Source organism: Sphaeramia orbicularis, unplaced genomic scaffold (assembly GCF_902148855.1).
Source record: "Sphaeramia orbicularis unplaced genomic scaffold, fSphaOr1.1, whole genome shotgun sequence".
Taxonomy (NCBI): domain Eukaryota; kingdom Metazoa; phylum Chordata; class Actinopteri; order Kurtiformes; family Apogonidae; genus Sphaeramia; species Sphaeramia orbicularis.
This window is the reverse complement of record NW_021941592.1, coordinates 53,613-72,415: the sequence shown is the minus strand read 5'-3', so window position 1 is coordinate 72,415 and position 18,803 is coordinate 53,613. Positions and strand designations below refer to the sequence as shown.

General features: G+C 41.3%; 1 pseudogene; it reads right to left on the bottom strand.

Annotated features, from left to right (window-relative positions):
- Positions 1 to 4,908: 4,908 nt before the first annotated feature.
- Positions 4,909 to 18,803, bottom strand: part of LOC115416335 (calcipressin-1-like) — a 28,286-nt pseudogene continuing 14,391 nt past the window's right edge.

Sequence of the window (18,803 nt, the reverse complement as noted above, 5' to 3'; positions counted from 1 at the left end):
AGGGGTTATATTCAGGAGGAGGGGCTTATATCAGGTGGGGTTATATTCAGGAGGAGGGGCTTATATCAGGAGGGGCTTATATTCAGGAGGAGGGGCTTATATTCAGGTGGGGCTTATATTCAGGAGGGGCTTATATTCAGGAGGAGGGGCTTATATTCAGGAGGAGGGGCTTATATTCAGGGGGGCTTATATTCAGGTGGGGCTTATATTCAGGAGGAGGGGCTTATATTCAGGAGGGGCTTATATTCAGGTGGGGCTTATATTCAGGAGGGGCTTATATTCAGGAGGGGGCTTATATTCAGGTGGGGCTTATATCAGGAGGAGGGGCTTATATTCAGGAGGAGGGGCTTATATTCAGGAGGAGGGCTTATATTCAGGAGGAGGGGCTTATATTCAGGTGGGGCTTATATTCAGGAGGAGGGGCTTATATTCAGGAGGAGGGGCTTGTATTCAGGTGGGGCTTATATTCAGGAGGAGGGGCTTATATTCAGGTGGGGCTTATATTCAGGAGGAGGGGCTATATTCAGGAGGAGGGGCTTGTATTCAGGAGGGGCTTATATTCAGGTGGGGCTTATATTCAGGAGGAGGGCTTATATTCAGGAGGAGGGGCTTATATTCAGGTGGGGCTTATATTCAGGAGGAGGGGCTTATATTCAGGTGGGCTTATATTCAGGAGGAGGGGCTTATATTCAGGAGGAGGGCTTATATTCAGGGGGGGCTTATATTCAGGAGGGGCTTATATTCAGGAGGAGGGGCTTATATTCAGGAGGAGGGGCTTATATTCAGGTGGGGCTTATATTCAGGAGGAGGGGCTTATATTCAGGAGGAGGGGTTATATTCAGGTGGGGCTTATATTCAGGAGGAGGGGCTTATATTCAGGTGGGGCTTATATTCAGGAGGAGGGGCTTATATTCAGGAGGAGGGGCTTATATTCAGGTGGGGCTTATATTCAGGAGGGGCTTATATTCAGGAGGAGGGGCTTATATTCAGGAGGGGCTTATATTCAGGAGGAGGGGCTTATATTCAGGTGGGGCTTATATTCAGGAGGAGGGGCTTATATTCAGGTGGGGCTTATTTCAGGAGGAGGGGCTTATATTCAGGAGGAGGGGCTTATATTCAGGTGGGGCTTATATTCAGGAGGAGGGGCTTATATTCAGGAGGAGGGGCTTATATTCAGGTGGGGCTTATATTCAGGAGGAGGGGCTTATATTCAGGTGGGCTTATATTCAGGAGGAGGGGCTTATATTCAGGGGGGGCTTATATTCAGGAGGGGCTTATATTCAGGTGGGGCTTATATTCAGGTGGGGCTTATATTCAGGTGGGGCTTATATTCAGGAGGAGGGGCTTATATTCAGGTGGGGCTTATATTCAGGTGTGCTCTCCAGCCCAGAAAACGCGGTCAGACCCAGGCTCCTGTCGTCCAACAGCAGAGTTAAAGACATTCATTAACATTCATTTGACCTTTCAAGGTCACTTAAGGTCAAAGGTCATGGCACCAAATCAGAGTCCATCTGTGACTTCCCTGTTTACCAACAGTAATTATATCAATATGTTCAACTGGTTTCAACTTAAAACACTTTTAAATGTGTTCCATTTTAAACCAGTGGGGATTTGAAACTTTTCCGAACTTGCGAACAAATGTGAAACGTCCATATTTGTGCTTCAGTGAACAGACTCGGCAGACCTTCACCCTAAACATGGTCCACAACAAATGTCAACTCATTCTGACGGTTTCGCAGAAGACGATTCTGGAGAAACTGCTGATGGACGGACAAACGTGACACCGACAGTCCGTCAAACCTTCGGAGCGTTGGACTAAAATGATCGGGTTTCCTCGTGTGTCCGCGCAAAACGCCGCATGTTCGCTTTAAAACTCTTTCCAACATCTGTTTTGTTTTTTTTCTCCAACGGTCTTTCCATCGCAGTTTTGCGCAACACACCAGTTTTGCTCCGAAAAACCGCCTCTTGCAAGAACAAAAAAGACTTTTGGTGAAATCGTTATTATTCCATGTGGTCCATTTTTTAGGTGCTAGCTATACTTGCACAGTTTGAGGCTCGATGGAAAAGCGACTGTCGATGATGTCATGAAGAAGTGGAACTGCCTGCTGATGTAACGCACGATAATTGGACAAATACTGCAAAAAACGACACATTTCAGCCTGGATCTGTCGGCTCTGATTAACGACGACTGAGCCGAACAGAAACACACACACACACGTACTTATCTACCTGCACATGTGGGTACAAACAGTCTTTATGAACACAACAACACACGGAGTTCCACTGGTTTTTTTTGGAGAACATTCAAACATTCTTATCAACAGGCCCCGACGACAAGATGTAACAGCTTCTGTCCCAAAATACGAGTTCAAGTATTTTTATGTATAGCCCATGTGGGGACTCCAGAATAAAGTCAGCCCTCTTAGGTTTTTTTTTTTCTTCTTCTTTTACACAGACGTCGGCTGCATTTGTCCGATCGCCACAAATCAAAGTCTACCACTGCCATTAATTAGCCTGAATACAAAACATCGCAACTGAGTATTAAAAAGCAACAGTTTAGAAGAAGCGACACGACGAGCAAAAAACACACAGAGACAAGTCCCCGAATAACACCACAGGAAGGACGGTGTGTGTAGTGAACGGCGGCGAAGAGGAACCGCACGAACTCTTCAACTTCGGCATTTGACGGACAGGAACAGTGTGACGGCGTTAAACTGAAGCTTTTCCCGCTGCGTTCACGGGTTCGCACTACCATGCTGCATTCATATCGGGAATGACGCTGCGTTCAGGTGCCGTCAGGAAAAATGACCGGCATGTCACGTTCAAGTCGAGCAAAATTCTGCGTTCTGTAACAACAAAGTAACGTAAAAGCACTATTTACACACAGATTGTACATCTTTTTTCTTGATCTTACGTTTTATTTCTTATTTTCTTCCGTATGTTTTTATTCATTCATCTTGTTGCGCCGACTGGAGTAAAAAACACAAACACGAAAAAGACGATTCCGATTCTGATCCTCGAGTGTTTTTGTCGTCGTAGCGCAGGGCTGTCCAACCCGTTAGTTCAGTTCCACATTCAGCTAAAGTCAATCTGCAGTGGGCCGGACCAGTCACATAAGAACAGAACAATATGGAAGTAATGTCAACACTGAATTTTCTTTTTACAGTGAAAAAGGTCAAATTAAACAACGAAAATGCTTACGTCTATGAACTGTCCTTTCAAACAATGTGAATAACATGAACAAACTGAAAGAATCAGTGGAATCTGAACACTGTTCTGCTTCAGTTGATCATTTCCACATGTTCACTATAACGTACAGATCCCAGTGGATCTACAAACAAACATTTAAGAACAGACTGAATGTTCTGAAAATTACACTTATTTTTCTTAAGACATTTGAGTTTCTTCACATTTGTTCAGATTATTCACATTTTTTATGAAATTATACTTTGTTTTAGTGGAAATACAAGAAAATATATCAGCTCACATGTGCTCACAGCTCTTCTGTGTCTGTGTTTCATATTAAATCAGTCTCAGTGAATCCAAAGGAACTTTGTGTTGGTAAATGACAGTGGTTTCAAATGGACAGGATTTCAGTTCTGTTTCAACATGTTGATGCTCATATGAACTATGTTTTCAGCTCAAAATGAACCATTTCAGCACCATTAATGCTATATTTTCATGTCACAAATGGACAAGTTATATTTGAACTGAATTTACCTGAACAAACAAATCTTCTCTTCTTTTGGATTCCCCAGTTTTTTCTTCCCAGATTCTCTCCTCCATATCACATGTTTTATTTGTACAGGTTCAATCTGGAGTATGGTGCTGATCCATCCTGCTTCTGTCCACCAATACATACATGAAGAATGGCACACAGCACTGTTTACATCAACACTTTACAATAAGAAGCATTTTTAGACCAAAGAACAATTCTAGATTGTTCTTTTCCTCTTTAGTCTGATGCTAAACTATCCAATAAATATAGTGCTCCTAGTTTTGGCACAGGGATCATTAGTGTAAACGCTGACAGGCTGCAGAGCATCAGTATGATGGATCCACAACAACCATGTCCACATCCGTCCACTGACACATTTAGTGTTTTTGTGTCAGCTGGGATTGTTTTAGATCCACAATAGCAACATTTATGAAGAAGAGCACAATTAGCAATAGGAAGTCTAGAAGTTTATTCCTAATAACGTACTGGGACTGACCAGAGCATCATGGGTAATGTCACGTCCGTCCACCAGCAAAAGTTTTCACATCCACGTGCTATTCCAAATCCATATTATGAAAATAGAGCTTCCACTGTCAGAGAATATCAGTAGTCTGTGCACAAATGGATTAGCATTATTTACACACACTTCTGTGACTGTAGGACAACTGTTCTGGACACAAATGGACACTCATTTAAGTAAATTTTAGCTGATTTATATTTACAAAGAGAAAAATGTGGAGTTGTGAGTATTTATAGATTATTCTGATAGTATTTCCTGGTCCTGTCCACTGGAGATTGAACTGGTCTGCATGTGGAACCTGAACTAAAAGGATTGTTCATATCTTAATATCTGTTTTTGCATTTCACAAATTCATCCTACAGGGCCGGACTGGACCCTTTGGGGGGACGGATTTGGCCCCCGGGACGCATGTTGACACTTGTGTCGTAGCAAAATAAAGAAAATGTCAGAAACACATTTTATCATGACCTGTTACTTGGGTAAAACAGTTTTGGATGCGTTCATTCTTCTGTGTTTGTTCTAAATGTGTGAAATCGTGGCTAACGGCAGCAGGTCGTTAAGAAAAGCATCGTTTATCATTCGTGGTGAATCCGCCATGTTGAAAAGGTCAAAGGTCATTTTTATCAACATTTTTTCCCACTTCTCCAGTGGAAACTGCGACATAGGGAGTGTTCATAACTAGCGTTTACCACATTCCCATAGCACCTGAAGGCAGCATAACACACATGATGTGTTTCAGTCTCATCGGGTTCAGGATGCGTTTTTGTTTTACACAGAAAAAAGACACACATGAAAAGCCTCCGAACGCTGGATGATCAAACATTCGAACACATGATCGTCGACATCCACTGAACGTTCCAAACCTCAGATGACTCAAGCTGAACTGAGCATGAATTGACCCAAAGAAGCTCGTATGTCATGTCTTTCCCATGGGACATGAATGCAGCCTTCGACACTAGGTTTCTCTCTCTCTCCGTCTTATGAAATGCTCGTCTACGGGACGTCGCAGAGCCCTCGGGCGCCGTTTCAAAGTCCCCACCCCTTCCTCAAAGCTCTGACAGCATGTTCAGCTCTTGACCAATCACGTCAGGATGAAATGTTGTAGCCGTACGGCGTTGGCCACGCCCCCCTCACCGTCGCTCACTGCTTGACGCCGGGCGTGTAGTCAGGACGCCGCGTCCTGGATGATCTTGGGCCGCGGGGGGGCGGGGGCTTCTCATCTTGGTCGCTGTCGTCCGGGGCTGAGCTGTCGCCGCGCTCGTCCTCGCACACGTGCACGACCACGCGGGGGTGGTGGGCGTGGCTGTGTGGAGCTCATACTTGTCCCCTGAAAACAACACAAACAATAACCGTCAGATTTTCTAAGAACCGGGTTTTTAATCTGACTTTTCTGTATGTCCTGTGTGATCACCTGGTCCCAGTTTGGAGATGGCACACAGCAGGTCGTAGTTGATGACCGGCGTGGCGTCCTGAGACTGTTCCCAGCCCACCGGGGGGGACGCCGGGGGGGAGATCAGGAACTGTTTCTCCGGTTGGGAGGTTCCAGTCGAGGACTCCCTATGTGGACGGACTGGAGGACACACAGACAGACAAAGATGGGCTGAGTCTACCACCCAGACCGCCCCCCCCCGGTCCACCCCCCCCCACTGGGACCCGAGTCCACAGGTCCGCAGACCTTACCTGGGCGAAGTACAGCCTCATCTCTTTGCCGTTGAAGTTGCTCTTGTGCAGTCGCAGTCGGGCTTCGGCGGCCGCAGCGCGTCGCTGAAGCTGATCCGGACCCGACGGAAAGACTTGAAGTACTGGAACTTGGACCGCCGGGTCGAAGGAGCGGAACAAGGCCTCGAAACTGGTCTGGGGGACAGCGGGAAAGGGGATGAGTGAGGACCGGGGACACAGCCAGGGTTTGGACGGTTTTACAGGTGACATTCAAACACTTTTAAGGATCTGATTTCAAATGTTTACAGCACTGCAGCTTATCACTAACATCCATGTGTACAGGAACAGATGTACGAGAGACTAGGGCTGGGGAAAAAAATCTATTTAATCGATCTTAGATCGATTTTGTTTTAATGTTGTGTAATTGATTCATAGTGGATGAGATCGATCTTTCAGAGCAGGACCCAGAGTACACAGAAGCACAGGCTTGTGAACACCTGAGGAAGACGGGGCGTTTTGATCTCGCTCGCAACGGCTCTGGCATGGAAAAGATGTGGAGGAAGTGTGTGGAAACCCCCTGAGCTGGAGCTCCTCCTGTCCTCAAACTCAAACCCACAGTGTGGAGGAACTGGACGCCCAGCGAGTCATGGAAGCCGGTCGTTCTTGGAATAATAACTTGGATCCATACTATCACCTACGGCTGAGTATGGAGTTAGAGGAAGAGGAAAGCCACAATGTCCGACCGCTGCTACGCTACCCCCCCAACCCCACCCCCTACTCCCACCAACAATCATGGAAATGTGTGCAATAAGTGCATTAGACACAATATTACACAAACATTTGGCCAGAAGAAAGTTGGTGTTCTTTTTCTAAAAATATGAGCCATAGAAAGCCAACATGAATAAAAGGTCTAAAAATAGCCTCTGTTGGCAGACGCTACATCTGTCCTCGGTCTGGGCTAATGACAGCCTGAAGAGGGGGGGTGTGAGTGTGAACGCCTACACCAGAGGACAAGAGACGGCCTCCATTAGAAAAGAACAGTTACTGATACAGAAGATAATTAAACCTTTAATATGTGAACTTTAAAGGGTTAATGTAGATGCAGAGTGCTGAGAACTTTTCTTTATCTTCATTAAATGGTTCTTTGATGATTAGTCCTGGGTATCATGGCCAATTCCAGAATTGATTCAATTCAATTCATAAGGTTCTGAATCAATTAATCACAATTCGATTTGATCCAATATCAATTTGATTCAGTATTAATTGATTGATTCAGATTAATTTAGTGATAACAAAGTACAATTTTGAGTTGTAACCTGATTATTTGACACCGCAGTCATGAACACGTCAATACTGCGATCAATATTGATATTAGAAAGGAAATAAATCTGACATTTGAGCAGAAGGAGCTGAATCTGCTCTGAAACAATGAACGGGACACAAACATGTCCATGTTTCTACAGCGGCTCGACTTCTTCATCATCTTTATTCTGTTTATGGCTGGAGGCTTCTACTCATGGAGGGTGTGTGCTCTGTGACTGGAGCGGGGGTGGGGTTGTGCTAACTCCATACTCAGCCATAGGTGATAGTCTGGATCCAAGTTATTATTCCAAGAACGACCGGCTTCCACGACTCTCCTCAGAGAACCTCCAGGTGGACAGTTCCTTCACACTGTGGGTTCCAGTTGAGGACAGGGAGGAGCTCCAGCTCAGGTGGTTTTCCACACACTTCCTCTGTGTCTTTTCCACGCCAGAGCTGTTCACGAGCAAGACCAGGAGTTCAGAGGACAGACCCGGTCACGCTTCTGCCTACCCCTGGTCCTGCTCTGAAAAATCGATCTCATCTACTATTAATCAATTACACAAAATTAAAACAAAATCGATCTAAGGTCGATTAAAGTGATTTTTTTACCCAACCTACTGATGACACTCGTTCAGGTTTTCTCTAAAGCTGTGTGCGTCACAGCAGTTCAAACCCAGAGAAAACAGCAGTTAACTGTGTGTGGGAGGCATCTGTGTGCTGCGTTCACAGACATGCTCATTATGTGGGAAACCTGCTCTGTGCTCAGACCCACAACAGCTCAATCATGTTGTGTATACACTGACCCACTCACTCACAACACTGAGCGGAGCTTCAACAACCGGGCAGAGTGTGTGTTTATTCACACACACACACACACACACACACACCACCACACACACACACACACACACACACACTGAAGTTCATCCATTTCAGACCTGTCTCAGGTGTCCACATTAAAGCACATCTGTCAGTTTGTGTGTGTGTCATCTTGGAAATTACAGCCAAGGTCATGAAGTCCAGTGTGTTTTTGTCTCTAAAGGGTTAAGGTGAACCTTAAAGGGTTAAAGGGTTAATATATGACCCTTAAAGGGTTAAAGGGTTAACCCTTTAACCCTTAAAGGGGGCTTATTTTAAACCCTTTAACCCCTGATTCCAGGTAAAGGTTGTGAATCTGCATCTGTTTCAGGTTCATTAAAGCTGCTGTCAGTTTGTGCCTATGTTCCTTTTTTCAGTGGTTTTGTTTTACTGTGTTTTAGGGTCAAAAACATAAAAAGACAAAGAGAAGAACTGAAGTTTGACAAGTTTGGACTAAATAAGGCACTCACCAATGACATTAATAAGAGATTTAGGATGTTGAACATCAACTGTGAACTGAACACACTGAACAACAAGGATTTGAAATGAATAATAATAATAAACCAACAGAAAAATAAGTAACATGAACAAAATAAGACACCAACTGAACAAAATTGAAGAAAAAAAAAAAAAAAAAACCCAAAATGCAGAAAAATAACCAAAATATGCAAATAAATGAACAAAAATGAGTAAAATATTTACAAAGTAATAAATAACATGAAAAAATACACCAAAAATATACTAAAATGAAGGTTTAAAAGAAAAAAGTAACAAGGATTTGAATTTGGTCCCCATAGTTTTAGTTTGGTCTTTTCTAAATCAGTTCAGAGCTTTTTGACACCTGTTTAACTCCCATAAAACCAGTTCCATGATGTACAAAAAGAATAAAATAAGCAACAAAACGAACAAAAACAGCAAAGTGATCAATCAAATGAACAAATATTAATAATAACCAACAAATAGTAAGTGACGTGAACAAAATAAGACTTAAACAGAAAAAATTAAAGAAAAATTTTTTTAAAAATGCAAAAAAATAAACTAAAATATGCAAATAAAAGAACAAAATTAATAAAATGTTCACAAAACAAATAACATGAAAACATATGCTAAAACAATACACTAAAATGAAGGTTAAAAAAAATTAACAAGTATTGTAATTTGGTCCCAGTAGCCTTAGGCTGTATTCACACCTGAAAAGGTCCTTTGGTCCACTTATTTGATTCGGATCAAATGCAGACTTTATTTTTTTCATTTGGGTCAGATCGCATTCTCATTCCACTTTTTGCTAGTGGACCAAAATGTGTGAACAGAAGCACGCATGTAACGAACTGCGCTGGCATTGGACAGAAAAGTCGGGGGCGGGGTGAACCAGAGGCGGCCGGTGTTGATGAACATAGACGTGGTGCTCCTACATACAGTTAGCATTTTCAGAATATAAATTGTATTTTTACAGACACAGATTTACACAAATAATGTTAACAGTCAAGAAAAGCTCAGTCGGAGCCAGTTTCATAATATGATCATCTGACCAGACGTCAGTGACACATTCAGTGTCCTCATTGGTCCACGTCTGTCCACAGCTCATGTCTGCTGTTCGCTCTGAACACGTAAACCTCGGCTACTTCCAGAGGCTACGGTGGCTCATCAGGCACAAAAAGGCTCAAGATCCCTTGGTTTGGTTCGGTTCGAGGTCGGTTCTGTTCACACCAGAAGTGAACCGGCCCAGTCTGTTTGGAAGCGGACCCAGACCACCTAGAAGAGGTGGTCTGGGTCCGCTTGTTTGGTTCGAATCAGAGTTCACATGTTTGTATTCACACCTAAAAAAAGTCTGGACTTTCTGGGGAAACGAACTCTGGCCAATTTTAAACGGACCAAACGTGGTAGGTGTGAACACAGCCTTAGTTTTGTCTTTTTTTTCTAAATCAGTTCAGTTGCTTTTTGACACCTGTTTAACTCCATACACAGTTCCACAGTTAAAACTCAGAAGAAACTGTAAAAAACATAAAGGAAAATCACCACAACACTGGAAACAACAGGAAAAACAAAACAAAACAAAAAAACACAAGGAAAACTGTGTTAAAAAAAAAAAGAAAAAAAAAAAAAGCCCAATTCGTCTATTTTATAGTGAGTCGGTCTCACTCACTGCCCCCCCCCCCCCCCCCCCAACCCAACCCAACCACACACACACACACACCCCACACCCCCACAAGTGGTGTGGGGCGTACTGAGCATGCTCAGATGTCTATGGAAAGAACAAGGTCTATTCCACAGGTGTTTGTGTCAGACTGCAGTGGAAGCTCCTCTTCTCCTAACATGACTCCCATTAAATGCTCAAATCTGTTCAGTTGTTTTCATTTCATTGACTCCAAATGTGTTGGAACACGTTCATCTCTCAGACCAGTTGGTTCAGAATCAGTTTGATCCCAGATCAGTGGACTGGATGTTGTTCACTTCTCCTCCATTCCCGTGTCTGTTTGTTCATTCCATCTCTGCTCAGTGCATTTGTCCGTAGACGCTCAGCGTCCATGCACTTCAATGGACTGAGTGGAACTGCTGGAAAAACCACTACAGACTGGACCAGCACTGGACACATGACACCTGTTGTCCCGCCCCCGGACGCTCAGCGTCTCTGGGGGTGAACGGAGCTGTGGGCGGAGCTCAGCCGGGCCGGACGCTGAGCTTCTGCGTGCCGATCGGAGGACGGGTCCAAAGGGTGAATGTGGTTTGATTGACAGCTGTTTTCAGATCTGCTCCTTCACTGACACAGTTCAGTTTAATACGTCACACATTCTGCTGTGAAATCACAGAAACCAAATGAACTGTTCATTTACTGACCTGAAAGAAAACACAACCACTGGACGAACTGGTTTACATTTAATATAATTTCAACATTTTCTTGTTTCACTTCCATAATTTAATCATTTCTAGTTGGAGACGAACCCTTTCATGCATGAATTATGAGAACCTTCATCAAGACTGTTTTTTCCTGAGTGTTTTTATTCCTCTCTAGGCACGAAAAAAATGCTATGGATTTTTATGAACCAATTTTCATGGAGTTACAAAAATGTCCTCTCAGCTGGACACCATGGGTTTAATTTTAGAAACAAAGAATCATGTATTTACTGATATGCTGTGAGAAAACCATGTAATAAAATCATTTTTAATGCTGTTTTAATGCTGCTAATCTGGTATTTTCTCACATTTTAACATACCTGCATGGAGATACTATGCCCAAAAACCCCCCCAAAAACTTTTATCTTAATTACAGTGTAATAACAATTAGCAATTTTTTTTTTTTTTTACACCCAAATATGTTACAATAGACACAGTTTATCTAGAGCCGCAAAGTTACACTCATGGTCTGAATGTCAGTGTATGGGACCATGTATAAACATCCACTGTGTTGGCAGATATGGAACTAAAACAAAATCCTGAATACAGTATATTGTAAAAGAGAACAGCCTTGACAGCTGTCCACTGTAGTGACCACTACGCACGAAAGGGTTCATATCGTTTTGTACGTAGTTAAATCACTAGTGGCAACAGTTGGAGCTATATGTGCAGGTGTAAAAGGAGCGTCTGGAGTTCAAAGGCTCCAGTCCTACACCCACAACCCACTGGGCCAAGGCCGTCTGAGCAGACCAGCTCTGCTGGACCAGCCCCTGGAAAAGACGCCTACTTCTGAAAAGGAACGAATGAGGGACGAGTTTATGTTTATGTTTGTTTGGATGTAAGCCGACAATGAGCTTCCCCTGTGTGAAAGACGAACAGCTGACACTGGTCTGTTCCAGCAACACGTTCAAATTATTCTGATTGAGCAAACGGTTGAATTTGTCTGAATATTTAAACTCAGTCCTACATTTGGACAGGTCAGGGGTTAAAGGGGTAAGCTCATCTGCACTACAGACACCCACAGGAAATAAATCACATGACCGTCACCTCAAATGACCCCGACTCCAAGACACGCAGATATTATTGGTCCTTACCAAGGTTCGAAAAGTTTTGGATTTTTCATTATAATTTAGTTTTATTTACTTTTGACTATTTTTTTCTCTAATTCAATTCGTTCTAATTCATTTTTAGAGCAGGTTCGATAGTTTTTATTAGTTTTTGTTTTTTCTAAATGCTTAGTTTTAGTTTTGTCATATCTTTTATCTTTCTCATCGTCATATTCAAATACATTCCCGTACAGGACTCTGCTGTTTTCACCCAACTTTAGTTCCATGTTGTTAGGATGAGAAGACGACTCTAAATGACAACTAACGAGAAGTGGTCGACCATGAAGTGTCGTATGGTGTCACCAGCTAAGATTGCTCGAGTGAAATAAATCGATTTCGTACCAATCCAACAATGACAAAGACAAAAATGAAGGGAATTTTATCTGTAATTTTTATATCCGTTTTAGTTAGTTTTTTAAGCACACAATACAGTTTCAGTAGTTATGTTTTTTTCTATTAATTATAGTTTTTATTTCCTTCAGTTCATGAAAATGTTTTTCAGTTCTAGTTTTGGTCATCTCGTTAGTTTTCGTTAACAATAATAACCTTGGTCCGTAAGTGTCTTGGATTGTGGACGAGGTGACGGTTCCCAGACAAACCTTTTTACTCTAATGCTTGTAATTTCATTCTTTGCACATCCTGCTGTTCTAAATAAGATGCATGCACATTCACATCCACACACAGAACCCACACATTCTGAAACAGGATTAACACGGCAGCGCACAGATTGACTGTTGGGTTAAAAATAGCGGTTGGTGAGTTCTGGCATCATCCAGCAGTGAAGGCTCAGTGTGGAGCTTCCACTGGACTGCACTGCAGCAGCACTGTGGATCTGTGACTCAGCCACCAGGAAGTCAAAGGGGGGGGGGGGGGGGGGGGTGTACTCAGACCGGCCTTAGGAGCTCCTCCATCTGCTCACTGTCACCCACAAACACATGGAAACCAACCCTGACCTCTGATTGGACACCAGATTACTGCACATCATCACAGGCGGAGGTTTTGTTTCATAACACTTTGGATTCTGCTGCAATACTTTTACAGACAGGATAAAAAAAAAAAAAATCTGTAGAAAAATGATCAATGACCAACTGGATCTGCCTGAACACGTCCACACACGAATGATCACATTCATTGCCTATTGCGATTATTCTCGACTGCGATGTAACGATCACCGGTATAACGATAAACGGCAGTAAAATCACAGACTGTTAGTATTAGTGTTTAAATTCTAATTCTAATGATAACTGTGTTTGATTACTGCACTTTTAGGGGAAAAAACCCTATGGAAAGATCTGCTTTAATGTCAAATATTTGAGTATAGTTTGAATTTATGACAATTTTAATTTTCTATACCTAATATTTGGAACCAATATTCACTTTTAAAGTCTGTGAAAAGGTTCGTTAAGCATCTGTGTGTTATTTATGCAATAAATTATAAACATTTTTCAAATTGGATTTTACATTTTTTGTGTGTTTTCTGTCCTTTTGTGTTTTTATAGTAGGTTAAAGTGAAAAAATAATAGACAGATGATACAGATGAAGTTGTGCTGAAAAAACAGATCCCAAACATGGGTATAGTAACATTTGTTTCTATAGTATATAAAGGCCAAATCAAAAGGACTGAAAAACACACAAAAAAGACTCAGACCACTAAGGGTTAATATTGGAATGTTTCTGACACAGAAGGAACATTTTATTTATTTTATTTTAAATACAACTTGGTTAAATATTTCAGTCTGTGTATCAGCACTTTTTGAACATTTTGAGCACAATTTAATAATACCCGCAATAATAATGAGAACTGTGATAATTTTGGTCACAATAACCGTGATACGAAATTTTCATATCGTTACATTCCTACACTGTAAAAAAATCTGTAATTCAACACAATTTTTACAGTGTATTTTACAGATTTTTCCTGTATTTTTAAGATACAGGAAAATATCAATGAAATGACAAAAACAGACTGATTTTACATGTCAAATGTAAAATAACAGGAAAAAAACTGTGAATAACCAAAAAATTTCAATTTTTTAAAAGACTTTGTTTTTTCACAGAAAAATACAGTTAAAATACATTTGCAAATGTACCGTAATTTCACAAATATTTATTTTCTATTTATGAGATTAAACTGTTAATTTAAAGTTAATACTGTAAAAAAAAAAAAAAAAAAACAAATATATATATATATATATATATATATATATAATAAAACCAGATAAATTACTGACAGTTAACGGTAACCAGACGTATTAGTTCTGTCAGTTGAACCAGACTGTGTTTGTTCATTGACAAATATCTTGTGTAATTACAGGAGGTTTCACAACAAAAATGTTAATAAATGCATTTTTGTGAATGTATAACATGTATAAGCACTGATAAACTGTCCAAATACAGTTTTTATCAGTGGATTGGACAACTGAGTCTCACTGAAAATTATTTTTATATATATATATATCTATATATATATATTTATAGGGAATTGGATTGTTTTAATACATGTAAATATTCTGTATTAAACATTAAAAAGTCAAAAAAAATATGCAAAATCTCAGGTAAAGTTAGGGCAAAAAACTGTATTTAGCTATGGAAAATGACCGTATTTTTATGAGATGGTTATTTCCGTTATTTTACAGTATTTTTTTTGGTGCTTCCTGGTGCCGGAATAAAACTGTTTTTTTTTTTTTTTGTTTTTTTTACGTGTAGTTGAGATCACATTGGTGTGTATGTGGAACCTGAACTAAAACCCGTTTGACTTAACTGTAATACCTTCAGTGTCATTTTTACCGGACTAAACCCTCTGGTGGTCCAGTTTCTGGCCCACAGACCTTATGTTTGACCCCCCTGCTCTAAACGCAGCTGGAGGCTGTTGGGGCTGAGGGGCGGATCTTACCTGCGCCTAAGGACGGTTTGAAACACTTCCTGGCTGGTCACCGTGCGACCAGGCAGAAGCGGTTACACTTGGTGGTCTTGATGGCATGACGGACGAGCCGGGGAGCAGGAAGCGCCTCCACCTGAAAGCCGGAGGTCAGGGTGCAGCGGGACGCCGGCTTAAAAGGGCCGGCGGAGGATGACGATGATGACGACGGCGGTGAAGATGAAGAGGAGGGGGGGAGAGGAACGGGGGGTTGGAGTAGCTTTGCCTTCCCAGGGTGACAGACGAGCAGGAAGTAACGAGCAGACGCTCCCCAAACAGGAAAACACGGTTGGACTTGGTCCACCTGGAGGGGGTGGGGTTGGGTGGGGGTCCTTTCACGTGGGTCTTCTTTTGTCTTCAGAGGAAATCAGTCCACGCTGCGTTCAGGGCACCTGGTTTTGTGTTTTTTTTAGCCTCCCTAACCCAGATTGGAAGGTGAGCCGGTTGTACTTCAATGATGGGATGCAACAGAAATCCAATATTTAACACACGGCTTCTTCTTCCTCTGCTTGTGCTTGGTGAGTGTTAGCATTAGCATTAGCGCCTTAGCTCCACAGCAGCTGCAAACTGGAGGAATTTTCCAACAGATTTGGGTGGTGGAGAGAAGAAATGTCATCAGCCTCTCCTCAGCTCACTCTCTCTCTCTCTCTCTCCTTGTGTTCTGCAGCCGCTTAAATGAGCCCCGGCCAGCCGATGACGCATTACCCACAATCCCATCCCTCTCATATTCTTGGTCTCATTCATTCGTTCATTCACTTGAAGCCATCGTGTCTGGAAGTGGGTGGGGCGTCGTTTTTTTTTTCCTCTGACAGAAACTAACCAATGCTGACTAATCAGACAGAAAGAGAAAGGACAGTGTGTGCAGACGAGAGAGAGAGAGAGAGAGAGGAGAGAGAGAGAGGACTCTGGAAAATAATGACATCACTGTTGAGCAAACTGACGCATTAATCTGCTTCATGTTGCATTTCAAACTAAGACAAAATCCTTTGTTGAGTGGAAAATATGTGACAATGAACCCCTGGTTTAACACACACACACACACACACACACACACACCACACACACACACACACACACACAACACACAACACCACACACCAAGGCTGAGATTATCACCTGACCTCTGAAGGAAGATGTGGAAAACAAACATGTCAGTAAAAATATGGATGGAGATCAGACAGAGGACAGCTGACAGACGAAGGAGAGGAAAGAAAAGAAAAGAAAAGGAGGACAGACATGTCTGGGAGGAAAGATGCAGAATGGAGGGATGAAGAGGTGGTGCTCATGGAAAGTATGCAGTTTGATAACATGCTTTTATGAGGTATTAATAGCAGAGAGCTTAAAGTGGAGTGTGTGTGTGTGTGTGTGTGTGTGTGTGTGTGTGTGTGTTGGAAAAACAGCAGCAGACTGTGCAGCCAATGCTCCAACATTAGCACCTGTGTATGAGAGTCTTCAAACACCAGACTAGAGGTGTTAGAAAATATCAGTTTTGCAATAGATCGTGATTTTTCATTTCCCAGTACTGTATCGATAATAAAAAGAACAGTATCAATATTTTTAGATATTTATTCAAATGCAGATACTGTGGAAGTTCATTTTTTTACCCTCCACCAGGAGGTACTGTGATCACTTTGCTTGTTTGTGTGTTTCATCTTCAGTGTAAAACTCTTCCACCCATCTTTCCCAGATCTTCCCCACAGATAGGCCTAGGCCCTGGGACCAACCCAGTCCATTTTGGTCCCAGTAGGACAAAGTTCAAGGGTCACAGCAAGGTCACAACATCTACAGTTTTCCATCTGTCATCATTGAGACATTTTCCAAAATCATCCAAAATTCCAAAACGACTCCGATTCTCCTCCAGTTGGATCCACCTGTAGCTTAGAACAATCTCTTGTATGTGGAACTAAATTGTCCACATCCACTGTGGAATGTGGACTCTGGGACATTTACACTGAACACTGAAATCCCATTTCCCACACATTTAAAATTAGAACTCACTAATATTGATGTGAATTGAATCTAATTGGACAGACACATGACTGGGACCAGATTCAACTGTTTCTGTGTATGGAACAACCTGGAAACTGTTGGATTTACACAGGACAGAGTGGATCCACACATGCACACAGTTCAGAGGGCTTGGCAGAAGTTTGCATTCTCTGAAACACTTTTTTTTTTGCTTATATTTTATTTATTATTTTCTTATTTGAACATTCTTATTCAGTAATGCTTGTTCCTTTGTTGGATTGAACTCAAATCCTGTTCTGATGTTAGTTCTGAACTAATAGAATCTGAACATTTGAACAGGATCTGAAACTGGAATGTCTGGAAAACACAATTTCAGTTTGAACACAGTTTGAACATTTGGTGATAGAACATTAGATCCTGTTGGGATCAAATACAAATGTGTTTAGGATTTGTGCAGATTTCTGCTGTAATTCAATTCTTCAAGGAAATAATCATTTAAAAAAGAAACACACAAAAAATTACCTTTCTAACAGTATCATGATATATCATGATATATCATGATATATCATATTGTAATCCTAGTATTGTGATTTGTGTCGTATCACCAGATTCTTGCTGATACACAGCCCTAGTCTTTATGGGTTTTTTTATTCAACTAAAACAAACAAAATACAGTGGAATTCAAGAATGGTATGGAAAAGAGAATGGAATAGAACATAAACTACTATTACGAAGTAAATAAATACAGGGTGGGGAAGCAAAATGTACACTGAACATTTAGTTGTTTTTTCTCAGCAGACACTACGTCAGTTGTTTTGAACCCAACATATACTGATGTCATAATCATACCTAACACTATTATCCATACCTTTTCACAAACTTTTGCCCATATGAGTAATCAGGAAAGCAAACGTCAAAGAGTGTGTGATTTGCTGAATGCACTCGTCACACCAAAGGAGATTTCAGAAATAGTTGGAGTGTCCATAAAGACTGTTTATAATGGAAAGAAAGAGAATGACTATGAGCAAAAGTATTACCAGAAAGTCTGGAAGTGGAGGAAGCAACAAAAAAACGGGACCAAAGCTTTATTAAAACTCTCAAATCCAAAATCCTAAAGGACCAACCAAATCCATGAGAAAATGGATATTGAACTTGAGGTAGACAACAAGAGCATTAGGAATGCAGTAAAATATGATTTGAAGTTAAAATCTTACCAAGAACTGTATATATGTATATGTTAACAGCAGAGGGTTAACTGTATATATGTATATGTTAACAGCAGAAGGTTAACTGTATGTATGTATATGTTAACAGCAGAGGGTTAACTATATATGTATATGTTAACAGCAGAGGGTAACTGTATGTATGTATATGTTAACAGCAGAGGGTTAACTGTATGTATGTATATGTTAACAGCAGAGGGTTAACTGTATGTATGTATATGTTAACAGCAGAGGGTTAACTGTATGTATGTATATGTTAACAGCAGAGGGTTAACTGTATTATGATATGTTAACAGCAGAGGGTTAACTGTATGCATGTATATGTTAACAGCAGAGGGTTAACTGTATGTATGTATATGTTAACAGCAGAGGGTTAACTGTATGTATGTATATGTTAACAGCAGAGGGTTAACTGTATGTATGTATATGTTAACAGCAGAAGGTTAACTGTATATTGTATATGTTAACAGCAGAAGGTTAACTGTATGTAGTATATGTTAACAGCAGAAGGTTAACTGTATATATGTATATGTTAACAGCAGGGTTAACTGTATGCATGTATATGTAACAGCAGAGGGTTAACTGTATGTATGTATATGTTAACAGCAGAGGGTTAACTGTATGTATGTATATGTTAACA